Below are 16,560 nucleotides of genomic sequence, written 5' to 3'. Positions count from 1 at the left end.
AGACAGTATCACATAATTGGCAATGATTTCCACCAGTATTAAAAGTCACATCTCTGAAGACTATATGAGACTATGTGTGGTGACACTATAAATAATTTGCACGCAGTGGTGGTTGGTGAAGAGACACAAATTTATGAAGAGTCTATATGTGGTGACTCTATAAATAATTTCCATGCAGTGGTGGTTTGTAAAAGGAAGATGTAATAGGTACTCACTAGAGGACAAACTAGCAAACAGTGACTAGACCACTAGAAGAAGACTCATACTGATACGAAAGAGAAGCCACAGGTGAATCTATGAGATCTGGTATTGGTTTCCGATACGTTTTCTGCATACAGTATAATAAAGCCAGCAGTCCTTTCCACTGTTTGCAGATCTTAAAGCAAACACTGTGGCTTGTAGTTCTGGCTAATAGACAAGGCTACTGAGGGGAGGGGGACACTGGTCTTATACCTCCATATGCTCTGTTAGCTCTGCTGCCTTTCAAGGGTCTTGGGTTCAAATCTGATCAAGGGCAACATCTGCATTGAGTTTGCATGTTGTCCCTGTGTTTGCATGTTTTCTGCTACACGCCAAAAAAACACATACCAATAAATAAATCCAGATTGTGTACCCCCTCCCCCCAGGGGGATGAGGCCCGGTGTATGTGTATATATATATATATATATATATATATAATATGATGTATGTATGTGCCACCATAACTCATGAATGCCTGGAGCAATTTCAACCAAACTTGGTACATATATAACTCATCTCATGGGGCCAAATTTGTGGCAGATAAGACAGCCCCCATACCCCTTGGGAGGGGGGGGGGATGGCCAGCATTGCACTTGAGTAGATGGTATTTCACAGTATTATATTACATGGACGACCTCTTTCTCATCATACACTAATCTATTACACAGACTACCTCCTCCTCCTTAAATACTAATATAATACACAGATCTCCTACTCCTCAGATAATGATATCTTACACAGATGACCTCCACCTCTGCTCCAACTACCGCACAGCTTCCCACCAGCACTGAACCACTATGTACCACACAGAAATGAGCCCAGCACCCACTCTAGATTTAAATTCTTTTCGTGTCTATAAAAAAATACACGGGCAACGTCGGGTAATCAGCTAGTATTTATATATATATAAAAGAAACTTGATTTGTCCGTAGGGCTGTACAGATGGGGAATCTTTTCAATTCCACAACAGGACAGGAGCATAATCTGCTCAACTGATTCTACTTCTGGTCTCTAAAGCAGTAGCGTAGCTATAGGGGTCACAATTGCAACCTGGCCCCTAACCCAGGGGCTTTTTTGCCACAGTAACCATCCTCGGACTTCCCCCTCTACTGCTGTGCTGACATGGCTAGTCCATACTCACAAACCCCTTTGGGGAGAAAATGAGTGAGCACAGAACCTTATAGGACTCTACAGGAAGAGGAGTCTCAGTGATGAGAAGCTTTCATTGGCTGGTTTGCTCATATTCCCTTATAGCCTTCTCCTTGTGTCTTTGGTACTCCAAGGCTGTTGTAGAAGACATGTAAGTAACATCCCTGCTATGTGCTTTACTAGGTGTCAGTACTCCATAGGGCCCTCCAGTCTCCTTCTCTTCTGACAGCTCCTTATTAGACACTTGTGGTTATTAGAGGTGTACTGACAAGACAAGAGGTTTAACCCTTTAGACTCCCTTGCTGGGTAAAGTGGCAAGGACACTGTGGGTTGAAAACCTAGAGTCATGAGTCTGACAGGGGAGGATGCCCCCTAGATGCCCTTGGTGGGTAAATGGATGGGGACACTGCGGGTTGTGAACCCTGAAGTTGTTATGTGTTCCAGTGCATATGCAGTGTGTTGATACTGGGATAAGTTTGCTTTCCCGTGATCGACTAACCCCCAGTTTACCACACTATATATGGATGTGTGTGTATATATAGATATGTTTGCATATATTGTGACAGCTTGGGGTTACTCGCTCATGGACACCGCCATCTTTTTCCATAAGATGGCTGTGCCACTGCCACATAGACTCTGGACCATCAAAACTCTAGCTTCTCCCACAGTATCCTCGTCACCATGCCCCACCCGAGGTGTCTAAGGAAGTCCTTCCCTGTCAGATTTGGGACTCCAGTCCACACTGACTATATCTACTGTCCACTTCTCACGGACCCTTAGTAATAAAATGTTCTGATGTGAAAAAATGTATATTCTTTAACCCCTTGAGTGGCACGCCCGGATAATTTCGGGGAGGAGCTCCACTGCCCATAGTGATATACCCCGGAAGATTTCCGGGCTATGTATCACTATGGGAGCTGCAGAGCACAATGCCACAAGATGTGGCAGTGTGCCCTGCCTGCACAGACCCACAGAGAACAAAGCAAGGGCTTTGAAAAACCAGCAGAAGATATTGCAGATATGTCGGCAATGTCCTGCTTTGTTTACAGGTTGCCATAGAGACCATCGGCTTGTCAGAAGCAAGCCGATGGTCTCTGTGGCAGGGAGAGCTGGTGCTTGGCTGTGAGAGGACAGCTAGGTACCAGCTCTTACAGCAGAGATCAGAGAAAACCTCCGATCTCTGCTGTGTTAACCCTTTACATGCTGCAGTCTATGTGACAGCAGCATGTAAAGGGCTGTCACTGCAGCATGTAAAGGGCTGTCACCATCGGACCCCCGGAATGTGATCAGGGGTCCTGATGGGTCCCTGTGGAAGTCCCCTAAAGGGACAAAAAAAAAAAAAAGTTAAAAAATTATAAAAAAAAATAATAAAAACACTTGTCTCCCTTTACTTTGTAAAAAAATCAAAAATACAATCACACATGTGGTATCCGTGCGTCGTAATGACCCAGAGAAGGAAGTTAATACATTATTTAACCCCTTAATGACATGGCCTCTTTTTTTCTTTTTTCCCCATTTCTTTTTTTCCTCCCCTCTGTTTAAAAAATCACAACTTGTCCCGCAAAAAACAAGCCCTTATATGGCCGTGTCAATGGAAAAATGAAAAAGTTATGGCTCTTGAGACGCAACTGCAAAACTAGTTGAAATTCAATGATTAGACCATTTTAAAAAACCTGCCCTGGTGGGCACGACAGGGTGGTAGGAAACCCGCCACTCAAGGGGTTAAATAAGATTTTTATATTAAGCATATTTTTTTACATTTTTGGTGAAACATGCTTTCTGCGGGGATTAAAGGCATGTGGGTTATGGACGTGACAACTCCATGCTGTCAGTGCCCGGAGGTAGTTAACAGCATGGAGCTGTCATACTGGGCTGCAGGGAGCCCCCCCTCTGGCAATGCGATCGCTGCTATCCAGTGGAGAGCGCCAATCGCATTAAAGTGCAAAAAAGTTTTTAAAAAGGTAAAGATTCAGCTGCCCTCATGAATCAGATCCATGGGGGCAGCTGAGCATACTCACCCCGGTCCTCCCCGCTGTCCCCCGCTGATCTTGTCCTCTGGGACCAGACGCTGGCCATCTGCACATGCACGCCAGGCGGCATTATGTCAGGCCCGGAGCCACAGGAAATTTGAAATCTCCTGGCTCCTGAAGGTAGCTGGGAGGTAGGAGATGTCACCCGGGACCGTGGTGAGCTGTACCCAGTCCTTTGATCGCTGTTATCCAATGTACAACGATGGGCACGGAAAAGTGTAGAAAAAAAGTCATGGATTGGATCCCTGAGGGGAGGTGAAAATACTCACCCCGGTCCCCCATGATGTCTGGCGGAGATGGGGAGCTGCCGCGGGCTTCTGCGCACGTGCAGAAGCACGGAGGACCCGGGAAATGTAAAATTCCCCTGGACCCGGCTGTCAAAGACATGATCACCGTTATTCATCGGATAGCGGAGATCATGGAAAGTTAGAAAGCTTAAAAAAAAGTTAAAGTATCATCTCCCCTTATGGAACGTATCCGTGAGGGGAGATAAACGCATTCACAAAAGTCCAGGATTGCCTGGGAAATTTAAAATATCCCTGCTCCTAGCTTGGAGATGTCATGCAATTACTGGTCACGTGATCGCCGTTATCCAATGGATAATGGTGATCATGTAAAAGGTTAAAAAAAAATTAAAGTTTCCTCTCCCCTCACCGATACGATCGGTGAGAGGAGATAAAACATCTTCCCGGAGGCCTCCACTTTTGAACTCCGATGCGATCCTCCTCCACAGACTTTTCCTGGCTTCTGCACATGCGCCCGCCAGCAAAATCCTGGACACATGCGCAGGAACCGATGAGGCGGGGACATTTTAAATCTCCTTGCTCCCGGTGACCAACAGTTGCAGAGTGCCTGGAGCAGTGAATGGAGGCCTCGTTGAGCGGTCACGTGATAAAAAGGTAACAATCTAACTTAGGCCCGTCTTACATAACCGGATAGAAATTGATTCTGCATGCGTCTGATCCTCGGTAATCCGCAGATCAATTGCATTGGATTACACAATTCCGCTCACATTAGCGGGTCGGAATTACATAATCCACTCGCAGAAAACTGAACGCAGCATCTTCTATTTTACCGTGGATATCCGCAACATAGAGCCCATTGTGCTCTCTGGCCGTGGATATACCAGCAGCCCATACGTAACTACATTATATACGCGCTGCAGGTACCCGCGTCCTCACTAAACGACGGTGCAGGAGATACAAACAAAAGGTGTACTGCGCATGACCGCCTGTGTGAGTAGGCAGTTATGTGCAGTGCATTACGCAGCCGTACGCAGGGTCACAGCCGGGCTCACAGCTGAGATCCGCTGCGGGCCTCCGCAAGCGGATTCCGCCTGCACCCGCGTGAGCCCGGCGTTATTCAGACCGCTACCTGTGATATGTATTTTACAAGAAGCCCTGGGAACGCTCGCCTTCCTGCAGTTCCAGGAGCAGCTTGTTGAGCATCTTCTGTGTGAGACCCCCACACCTCAGCGAGCTTACGAAGACTCACAGAGAGCCACTTTACACCCCATACCCGCCACTGGGGTCAAGAAATACCCCCCAAAAAGCACGAGAGGAGGAGGGATACCCGATTTTATTGCTCCCATGTGCCCATTCCAACCAGCCTTCGTAATTACCCGTCTTCGGACATACCACACAGTTTACATCATTACTTTTATCGAACATTTGGGGACTGGCAAAAAAAAGGGATGGGGGGGATTATTTTTAGGGAGTCGATTTTTTTCTGCACAATTGGGCCTGGAATTTAATCAGTTGTGCCCTGAAATCCAACAGGTGTTCCCTCCATTATAGGCCAAGCCATGTGTCCTATAAGTAGATTGGGGCCACAATAGGTACATTTCTGAACACGGAACAAACAGGGGGATCTATTTTGGGGTGCAGGCCTTCATTTCTCTGTATGCTGTACAAAAACCCTTGTTTTTAAAATGACACAATTGCCAAAAAAATGAAAATTGTAATTTTTTTCCTTCTGCTCTTCTTAGATCCAGTCCAAAACTGTGGGGTCAAAATACGCAGTACACCCCTATAAATTCATTAAGGGGGTTAGTTTCTAAAATGGGGTCATTTGTGGGGGGTTCTCTGTCGTTTTGGACGTTCAATGGCTCTACAAGTGGGCAATGGGGCCTGGAATTTATTCAGTTGTGCCCTGAAATCCAACGGGTGTTCCCTCCATTATAGGACGAGCCATGTGTCCTGTAAGTAGATAAGGGCCACAATGGGTATGATTTTGAACAAGGAAACAAACAGGGAGATCCATTTTGGGGTTAAAGTCTTCATTCCTATGTACCCAGTACAAAAATTTTTTTTTTAAATAACACAATTGACCAAAAAATGAAAATTTCCTCCTTCTATGCTTAGATTCATTCACATACTGTGGGGCCAAAATATGCAGTACACCCCTAGATGAAATCTTTAAGGGGTGTAGTTTTCAAAATGGGGTCATTTGTGGGGGGTATCTATCATTCTGACCCCTATGAGCCTTTGCAATCTTGGCTTGGTGCAGGAAAACAAAGTGTTCCTCAAAATGTTGATAATTAATGTTAAATTTGTATGTCTGCTAAATGGTTAAAAAAAAAACAAACAAAAAAAAAGCTTTAAAAAAAAAAAAAAGTAATAAAAAGCAATCAAAAATTTATATGAACTGCAAAATGGTACCAATAGAAACTATAGGATGACCCATAAAAACCGAACCCTCGCACAAGATATTATATTTTTTTTAAGTAGTACGGTGAAAAAACAAACAAACATTTATACATTTGATGTAATCATACTGACCCACACAATAAAGTTATCATGTCATTGTTGCTGCAGTGCGTACGCCATTAAAGGGGTTGTCCCGCGGCAGCAAGTGGGTCTATACACTTCTGTATGGCCATATTAATGCACTTTGTAATATACATTGTGCATTAATTATGAGCCATACAGAAGTTATAAAAAGTTTTTTACTTACCTGCTCCGTTGCTAGCGTCCTCGTTTCCATGGAGCCGACTAATTTTCGCCCTCCGATGGCCAAATTAGCCGCGCTTGCGCAGTCCGGGTCTTCTGCAGTCTTCTATGGGGCTCCGTGTAGCTCCGCCCCGTCACGTGCCGATTCCAGCCAATCAGGAGGCTGGAATCGGCAATGGACCGCACAGAAGAGCTGCGGTCCACGGAGCAAGAGGATTCCGGCGGCCATCTTCACCGGTAAGTATTGAAGTCACCGGAGCGCGGGGATTAAGGTAAGCGCTCCGGTAAGCTTCCTTTAGGTCCCTGCATCGGGGTTGTCTCGCGCCGAACAGGGGGGGGGTTGAAAAAAAAAACAACCCGTTTCGGCGCGGGACAACCCCTTTAACAACAAGAACCCTACAAAGATTTATAATGTTTTCTGTGTAAATTTACTTTTACATTTTTTAAAAGTTTTTCAGTACCTTATATGGCACATTAAATAGTACCATTCAAAAAATACAACTCGTCCCGCAAAAAAGTATAATTCAGACAGCTTGATAGAATAATAAACTTTTGAAAGTTTTGGGGAAAAACTAAAAAAAAGGGCCGCATCAAGCCATTTTAATTGGTAAAAAAAAAAACGGTGTGACGCATTCCCTTTAAGTCGGGCAAAAGGAGTAAAGATTACCCACCGGGCACTACCACGTTACAATGAGAGGGGTATAAACATTTTACTTCTTACGTTACTGGCACCCAGAATGATGGTGGTAAGATGCTGATACTTACAGATGGTGAAGATGATCTCAGCCATCCTTAGCTCGGATGTGGGCGCCCGAAATCCCATATTGTGTTATTAGTATTCTATATCTTGTCTTTATACGACCTCCTCGTGTTAGAGCTTTAAGTTTTGTCGAGGACGGAAATAAAAAATGACCACAAAAAAAAAATGAGCAGCCAGTGTTCTGCGGACTGAAGATGACGCCTTCCTGTACAGGACGCTACATTAGATATCTAATCCATTAAGGTGCACTAAAGTTCCTCACAGCTCTGAAGAGCAACAACTTCTGAAGGAGCGAGTGAAGAAAGTGTGTGGAAATTGTGCTTTAGGCCTCCTTAACACGACCGACATGGCATCGCCGCAAGAAAATCGCAGCGATATCACATTGCTGGGCCATGCGATATCGCTGCGTCTTCTTGCGGCAATACCACGATTTTGTAGCGTTACAAAGTTGGATGTGGTGCTCCAAAGTTGCGCGACTTTGTAGCACCACTTACAAGGATTTTCGAGGGGGGGAAGGGGGGGCTTGAAATATAAGCCTTACCCTAAAAATAAGCTGTAGCTGAAGGAAAAAAAAAATTAGTATACATCACCTCTCCTGTGCTGACCGGGGCACCGCTGCAGTTTCTTCTCGGTCCCCGACACTGTTTCTCTTCATCATCTTCTGGCCGGGGATTGAAAAATCTCCACCTCCTGGAAGCGCTGGCTGTGATTGGCTAAGGCTTAGCCAATCACAGCCAGCACTCGATGATTGGCTGTGAATTTGAAAGAAAGTGAACTTTCGGACTATCAATGTCCATCTTTGGCAATAGACGAGTTTAAGACAATATAAAGAAGAGGAAAACAGAGTCTCCTAATATGAGGAACGTAAGTACAACGGGTTCCGAGCCCCTAGGTAGGACCAATTTGTAACTGTTACTTGGCAGACAGAAACGGTACCATAGTACTACCTTCCTCATGTTAGGAGACTCCATTTTCCTCTTCTTCCTAATGTCCAACACTCTTCTATAGCTTGATAAAGGACATTGATAGTCTGGAAGTTTGCTTTTTTTCAAATTCTTGATGCAACCTCTGCACAATTTTGCTAAACACAAATTATCACCAGCTTATCAACAAAAAACTAAAATTTGTGGTGCACTTTACCTTTATTTGAATTTGGTAGTTGTGAGAGAGGTGCTTAGTGAAAGAGAAGTACTGCGCCCTTGAGCAGAACAGATGTGACGCAACTAGTGCTTCACAGGCCCTTAAAAATCCAACCCACCAAGGATTGCACTGCACTCTTAGTGATGCGACCAGTGATAGCAACAGTAGAAAGGGACACTATAAATGTATCGGACCAGTAACTTCTTGAGGAGACTGTGTAGTGCAGTTAAAGTGGCGGAGGCCATTCACAGAAAGTTGTGCAGAGAAGCGTTCCACTGGTGTATGCCATGCTAGGAGCCACAGTGGAAGCCTACAAGTCAGACTTCTGTAAAGTCTGTTCAGCAACTGCAGCACAAGTAAAGTTGTGCGTGGCCTGATTGTAAAGTAGGGTCAGAGATGACAACAGCCAGACATGACTAACAGGGTCACTGCTGCAGTAGGTGAAGTAGGACAGAAGAGTAAGGCAGAAGTCCAGGTGTTCGAAAGGGCTGAGTGTAAAAGTCTGTGCAGCAACTGCTGCACAAGTGAAGGTGGTGAGTGAGTCCTGCGATGTGGCAGTGCAGCCTGTTGCAACGAGAAGCAGCAGGGACCAGTAGGCCTAGGCTGCAGAATAACGGCTACTGATAGCCACAGCGGACTAGAGAAAGAGAGGACAAACATGTGCGAGAAAAGGAAATCTTCTTCTTCGCCATGACTAGAGATGATGACTGTTGATATTACTGCATCAGACCAAGCTATGATGATTGCAGTGACCTGGTCCATCCAGAGTCTGGATGTGAATAGGAGGGAGCAGGAGTTTGTTGCGCAGGAGACATGGCTGGATATGCAGAACAGTACGCAGTTCTGAGCCAGAAGAAACTAAGAAACGTTACACTCAGCTTGATGTAATCAAGAGAGTCCTTTTTTATTATTGCTACATCTCAATTAATAGTGTCAAGTAAAACAAATCTATCTCTACCATGTGCTTTATCATGTATGTAAGAACATGTTCTTGTAAAACTTGTGCTGATAATGTCAAAGTTGCCAGGCTGGATTTATGGTCGGACGAGTAGGCAGATACGAGTATCTGTCTTTACTGAGCATGCTTGCTCATCTCTACCAATGACAGAGGGCGGGCATTCAGCTCATTGCTGGGGATCTGGAGATTAATTATTGATGACCTATCCTTTGGGTTGTACATCTGTAGTTTTTGCCCAGAAAACCCCTTTAATATAAGATTTGGTAATATAACCAATATAGGCTTTACACTGGAGTGTACGATTGGTGGTATGACCACTAGCCTTGAAGAAGAAATACAACGACTCATTCTACTACCGTAAGAAAGTTGATGATAGTCTTAAAAAATGTAAAGAGGAGGCTGAAGGAGTCAAAAGATCCCAAAAGCAGAGGGACTTAGATGACTACAGGAGGTATTTAACTGGCAGATGCCAGTAACCTCTACACAGGTAACATGGAGCAAGCTCACCAGGAGATGGGGAAGGAATGTTCCACGCTTCAAGTCAGCGCACCAGTCTTTTTTCAGGGCTGTTACGTCTGACTTAACAGATGAGTCGACAGGAGGCAATAAAATGGTCAGAAGTGTGAGTATTTTAGAGTCACGTTCCCCCTTGGCATCAAGGGGCAGACACCAGACTCAAGTCAGCAAAGAAGGGGAGGCCTGAGGCACAACAGGTTTAGGAAGAAAAGATCGATCTGTGACAATCAGATCAGGAACTCAACAGTAGACCAGGTAGAAAGGCAGTCATTAGTTGTCAACATATAAACCATGATACTGTCCGTTACACAGATTGATGTTCTAGCGAGAAGTTTGACTTTTTGTCCGGTTTCTGGGGCTGCTGTTGGATGATGCAGTACAACAAGGTATTATTGACCTACAAATAAAAGATTTTCTATTGCCTAAGTTCCCTATTGTACCAATTCTTTATACCCTCCCGAAGATCTACAAGAATGTGGAGAGTCCATCGGGACAACCTTTAATATCCAGGAGGGGGTCACTTTACAATAATGTATCGAGATTCTTGGATGGGCTCTTGAGGCAATTTGTGCTAAGTGCTAGGTCGTATGTAAAAGATACCATGAATTTCCTGTTGAAAATCCATGACATTGAGGTTATGGAAGATGTGAATCTGGGTTCTTTTGACGTAGTACACAAATATCAGGCATGTGAGTAAATTTAAGACTAAGGGAACATCTTATTAAATCCGAAATGTCCAATGGCAAAATCGAGTTCATCATGTCTCTTTTGGAGAGGGTCTTGTATAACAACTACTTTCTATATGATGGTCAATTTTATTGACAGAACCATGGTACAGCGATAGGGGCCAACGTGGCCCCAAGCTACACCAATGTGTTCATGAATCAGGTGGACGAGACGTTGATTTATATCTCACCGTCCAGACATGGTGGAGGTATATAGACGACGTCTTCATAATATGGAAGGGCACAGAAAGTGAGTTACATGCATTCCATAGTGAACTTAACAATATCCTTCCGGGGTTGAGTTTCACCCTATCTGCTCTGCACATCAGGTACAATTTTTTGGACGTAATGGTGTCTAAAAGTGAAAGCTCGTTCAAGATTGATTTGTTCACGAAACCCACGGATAGAAACGGTCTCCTTTGTTTTAATAGTTGTCACCCGCCCAGCATGTGTAAATCGCTCCCTTGGAGCCAGCTGCTCAGGGTAAGGAGAATTGCTGATGAGGAGTTCATGGACAATCGGTTGAGCGGGATGAGCAGCAAAGTTCCTTAGGAGGGGGTATCCAGCAACCCTAATTGATGATTTGAAACTACAGGTACGAACCTGTGAATGAGACTCACTCTTGAGGTCCAAACCACAAAAAGAAAACTATTGCTCGACTTCCTTTTATCACCTCGTTTGGGTCAAACAGTGGAAAGATTTCCCAAATTATCAGGAAACATTGGCCTATTGTGACCCAATGTCATCCGTAGATTCCAGAATTCAGAGAACCCCCACTTATGGCATACAGTAGGAGGCCTAACTTGAAGGACAAGTTGGTTCTTACCTCTAGGACAGTGTCAGAGCTATCTGGACAACAGACATTCTTTCCATGCAGGAAGGGATATTTTCCATGCATAGGCTGTGCCTGCTGCCGCAATCTGCTTAAAGGAGACGGACTTACACACCCGAGATCTGGAGTGAAATACCGCATTAAACAGAGGTTTACTTGTGGGTCCTCATATGTCTATATCATCTATTTTCTGTGCGGGCTGTTGTACATTGGTGAGACCACTATGGAGGTTAAGATCAGAAGTACAAATCATAAGAGTACGATATGTACCAAAACAGTGGATATACCCGTCGCTAAGCATTTTGTGGAGGCAGGCTACTCTGTGAGTCAATTGAGGTATTGAATAATAGACCATTTTCCAGTGGATCCGAGGGGAGTAGACAGGGAGAGGAAATTGAAGCTGTTAGAATTAAAGTGGATTTTTGAGTTGGACACCATGTACCCTAGGGGACTCAACCTGGAGTACAATACGGTGGCCTATTTATAGGGGAGGTGTTTGGATATGCTATCAGCTCTTTTTCTATATGGGAATGAGTCTTTCGGTGCAAGTGATGACACTATTGTTTTTAATTTTTTTTTTTGAAAGGCATGTTTTTAATAATTTCTTGTTTGTTTGGGTATGCAGGTTGAAAGGAGGTGGACCCACTGTGGTGGATTGTGGCAACTATCAAAATTCATCATATTTGAAAAAGCTGTCAACATATACGCAGGAATTACCAGTTGGAGTTGATGGCTTTCGTTGAATATGACCCTATATATTTTATGAATTGATGCCTTTTCTATCTAATACCGTTTGAATGGAATAAAATAATGTATGCAGAACCACTAGGTGTTGTGTGCTTATACTGGCATGTGGACATTATTGGTGTTGCTACTGTATAAATAGCTGTCAGAAGCTGGTACCTTTGGGATCTATATATAGGGTGATAGAGTTATGATTGATAGGCTATACGGGAGTGTGTGACCTGGTATGTTCTGGTCCGGTAGGTGCTTTTGAGTTACAAGGGTGTGTATTGGCTGCTATACTCTATAGGTGGATAGGAACGATTTACTACACCAGTTGACATTGCAACTGATGAGGGAAGATCTGTGCTTGCGCCAGTAGTTTCGGAGGATGTATTAAGGGTTGGGGACAGAGGTTGATCTGTATGATATCTATAGAAGCTGGGAGGAGAGTGTTGTAAATATGGTTCTGGTGTTATTCTTCATTCACGGATCCTGATGTGTGCGCGCATGCGTGAAGCGAGCTAGCACGATACTAGGGTTAGTTCTCGTATGCTGCAGGATCTTGGCAAACCTTTGCGCATGCGCAGGTTGTGTTTGCACGATAGTAGGTGAATGGCACACAGTGTTGTAGGTACTTGGAATGGCGGTGATGGTGTATAGGCGCGGCTCTCACGAGAGTTTGAGTGTATGTCTTGTGCATGGGCATTGAGGAAAAAGGACACTGGATCTATTCCTACACCTATGGACAGCTGCTATTCTAAACATGCCTGTTGCGATCAGGTGGGGCATGATGCTCTTTACACCTGTGGCCCCTCCTGGATGACCAATCACTTTTCAGGTACGAGGGGGTGTTTCACTCTGGTGGGCACTGATTGGGTTTATGTCTCTCTTTATTGTATGGTTAGTCTGGTATGTGATTAAGCCTGACAAAGCCCTCATATACATCGAAACATTTCATGTTTGTGGACCTAATAAAGACACATCGCAGGATGTGATTTCACTTGTTGAAGTTCCTTGAGTGCTGCTTGTACTATCTTCTTGTTTTGAAGTATAGACATGAATATGACATCCAGTAATGCCTGGTACAAACCTTACACACCGAAGTATAGGCATTAAAGGGGTTGTCCCGCGCCGAAACGGGTTTTTTTTTTTTTCAACCCCCCCCCCGTTCGGCGCGAGACAACCCCGATGCAGGGAAGTAAAGGAAGTTTACCGGAGCGCTTACCTTAATCCCCGCGCTCCGGTGACTTCAATACTTACCGCTGAAGATGGCCGCCGGGATCCTCTGTCTTCGTGGACCGCAGCTCTTCTGTGCGGTCCACTGCCGATTCCAGCCTCCTGATTGGCTGGAATCGGCACGTGACGGGGCGGAGCTACACGGAGCCGCTCTCTGGCACGAGCGGCTCCATAGAAGACTGCTGAAGACCCGGACTGCGCAAGCGCGGCTAATTTGGCCATCGGAGGCCAAAAATTAGTCGGCACCATGGAGACGAGGACGCTAGCAACGGAGCAGGTAAGTATAAAACTTTTTATAACTTCTGTATGGCTCATAATTAATGCACAATGTACATTACAAAGTGCATTAATATGGCCATACAGAAGTGTATAGACCCACTTGCTGCCTCGGGACAACCCCTTTAATGTCACGTCCAGTAGGTAGAAATGTTTCATCCTGTTGATGTCCGGTAAGAAGGAGACACATGAAACAACAATAAGAAGAAATCTCAGAACTCACAGAAAAAGATGATCACAGGCTTGAGCACAGCCTGGGGTTCTAGGCTTCATCTTCTAATGTGTGAGTAAGTAACAAGTAAGACTTCACAAATTACCTATATAGCTGTAGAGGCTGACGGGCGATATTCAGACCAAGGAGGAGAATTCAGGAAGGAAGTTGAAGTTATCAACTATACAAGCAGGAATTGTACAAGGTTTCTGTGATCATTGATCCTGAGTCTTAGGGTTGGCTTTGGTCATGGCAGGTCATGTAGTGGAAATCTCAACAAAGTTACATAGTAGGTCCCACCAATATCATTGCAGCACCCATGTAAAGTGCAGGTTAGCTGTTGTGAATGATGTGGTAGTGGAGAAATGGAGGCGAGACAAGTTTTTGCAGCATACTATAACTCTTTACTGTACATCAGTAATGTTGTTTCAAACTATATTGTACAGTTCTCGACTACATACAGCACAACAGGGCCTAACACCCACAATGACGCAGTCGCTAATGTCCTTTAGATTGTTATAGGGGCTGTTTCTGCAGGTATTGGGTTAACTTAGGCACACTTGGCTCAACTCATGGTGCCCCAGGCATGATTCTTCTGGCTTAGAACTGTGAACTGTTCTGCATCTTCAGCCATGCCTCTTACACAACCAACTCCTGCTCTCTCCTCTTCATCTACTAACTCTGGATGTAGGTCACTGCAATCATTATGGCTTGGTCTGCAACAGTGTCATCTCCAGTCATCATCTCTCATTATGGTGAGAAGCAGCTGCCCTGTTTGTTCCTGTCTCCTCTGGCTATGCAGTCATCTCTGTCCTGGCTTTTGTGCTACAGCTGCTGCATAGTCCTTTACAAAGGCTAGGTTCTAGGCTTCCACTGGAGTCCTTAGCCTGGCAAACACCAGTGGAATCCTTCTCCACACAACTTTCTGTGATTGGCTTCCACCACTTTAACTGCACTACACAGTCTGCTTAAGAAGGCACTGGTCCGGTGCATTTATAGTGCCTCTTTCTGCTGTTGCTGTCAATGGTGACATACTGGTCGCACCATCAGGGGTGCGGCACAATTCTTGATTGGGTTGGGTTTTCGAGGCCTGCAATGCATTGCTTGCATCACCACTTGTTCTATTCAAGGGGGCAGTATTTGTCTTGGGGTGCTCTGAGCACCTGTTTCACAACTGCAAGATTCAAATAAAGGTAAAGTGCACCATAGACTTCTCTTTTTGTAGATAAGCTGGTGATAACCTTTGGGAGATAATTACGTTTGGAATCTGCATTTTCCTCTTCGTCCTATTGTCCTAAACTCGTCTATAGCTGAAGATGGGCATTGATAGTCGAAAATTTGCTTTGTTTCAAATTTTTGATGAAACCTTTGTGCAATTTTGTTAAATAAAAATTATCACCAGCATATCTATAAAAAAACAGAAGTCTGTGGTGCACCTTGTCTTTATTTGCCTCTTGTCAAGTACAGTGAGACCCCAAGACAGTAGGGGCCTTAAAGGTGCACAAAGCAACCACAAACCTTACTATAGACAAGTGTGACCATTATTGGATGTCTCACAACTGCAGGCAGAGCTTCTCCCACTCCTGTCATCAAGAGGGTGGGGCTTCGGGTCCAGGACCCATCGCAACAAAGAATAGTCATTCATCTTCCTTTCGACCCTCCCACACAACTCTTTTACAGATCAATCTTGTTTGGAGGGTGGAGGTCCCACTGCAGGGACAGTGCTGCCCCTTAAAGGGAATTTATTACCTACATATTGTTGCAGCGTCCAAGGAGCAGGCCCACACCTGGGGGTAGCACAGGACCAGACCAAGTTACTGCTGGGGGAGTTTCACAGGGAAAAACTAATCCGCAGTTTACCTTAGAGAACTTTGTCACTCGTGACTCCATTGTTCCGTCCTCTGCGGTGAATCCAGAAGTTGGAATAAAATAGTCCACACACAGGGATAACTTTCTGAGCAAAACCGGGAATGGTCGGTAGAGCCCGTTTACTTGAAAAAAAAAAACAGTTAACAGTTCACAAACTTTGCATCAGCCAGCAGGACACCAGTGTAAACAGAATAGTGGTGTGACAAGGAGGATTCACAGGATGGCAGAAAAAGCCATAGTCCCAGTTATCTGTGAGGTTCTGCTCCCAGCTATTCTCTTCACTTTCTCTTCAGCTCTCTACCGGTACACCCTCACAGTTAGAAGTCACACTCAGTGCTACCTGGCAGTTCCTCTCACTCTCTCTCAGTTCTGCATCTTAGCACTGAGGCAGCCTGAGTGAATTGGTCCCAGGGCAAACATCAAGTCATCGCTCAGCCTCATCCATCTTGGGGATCCTCATGAGAAGAGGCACTCTTTCTCCTACCCAATGAAAGTTTGCCTCCTCCAAAGACTACTCTCAGACCAACCTGCAGACCGATTCCAAACTCTCCTGAACTGCTATTTTCAAGTAGGACAAGACAAGAACAAGCCGAAAACTCTTCCACTGTACCTTTCATAAACATATATATAACATGATCCTGTGACACACAACAAGATACATTTCTCAGACATAACCCAGATGTTAATCCATTCAGTGCTCCAGAGGTGCAATACACATCAAATGCATACACATAGAAGACACTGACAATACAGTTGCATGAGACAAACACATTCATACTTATGGAGGGGCCCCATTAGCTCTTGGCCACTACATTGTTTTACCAATTGAAGACAGATACTAACACATACGCTATTTTCCCGTCTGTCTGTATTTACTGATACACAACTTCCCGGACACACACAAAAAAAATTGCTTTTGTTGCCAAGGGTTCTCTGTACAT

At 44.7% G+C, this 16,560-nt stretch overlaps 1 protein-coding gene across 1 annotated transcript in view; it reads right to left on the bottom strand.

Annotated features, from left to right (window-relative positions):
* Positions 1–16,560, bottom strand: part of LOC136633421 (death-associated protein kinase 2-like) — a 704,757-nt gene that overhangs the window by 290,545 nt on the left and 397,652 nt on the right. The gene's annotated exons all lie outside the window — the stretch shown is intronic.

The sequence above is a fragment of the Eleutherodactylus coqui genome, chromosome 6 (assembly GCF_035609145.1).
Source record: "Eleutherodactylus coqui strain aEleCoq1 chromosome 6, aEleCoq1.hap1, whole genome shotgun sequence".
NCBI lineage: Eukaryota > Metazoa > Chordata > Amphibia > Anura > Eleutherodactylidae > Eleutherodactylus > Eleutherodactylus coqui.
Note: the sequence above shows the minus strand (reverse complement) of the source record. Positions and strands in the feature narration are given on the sequence as shown.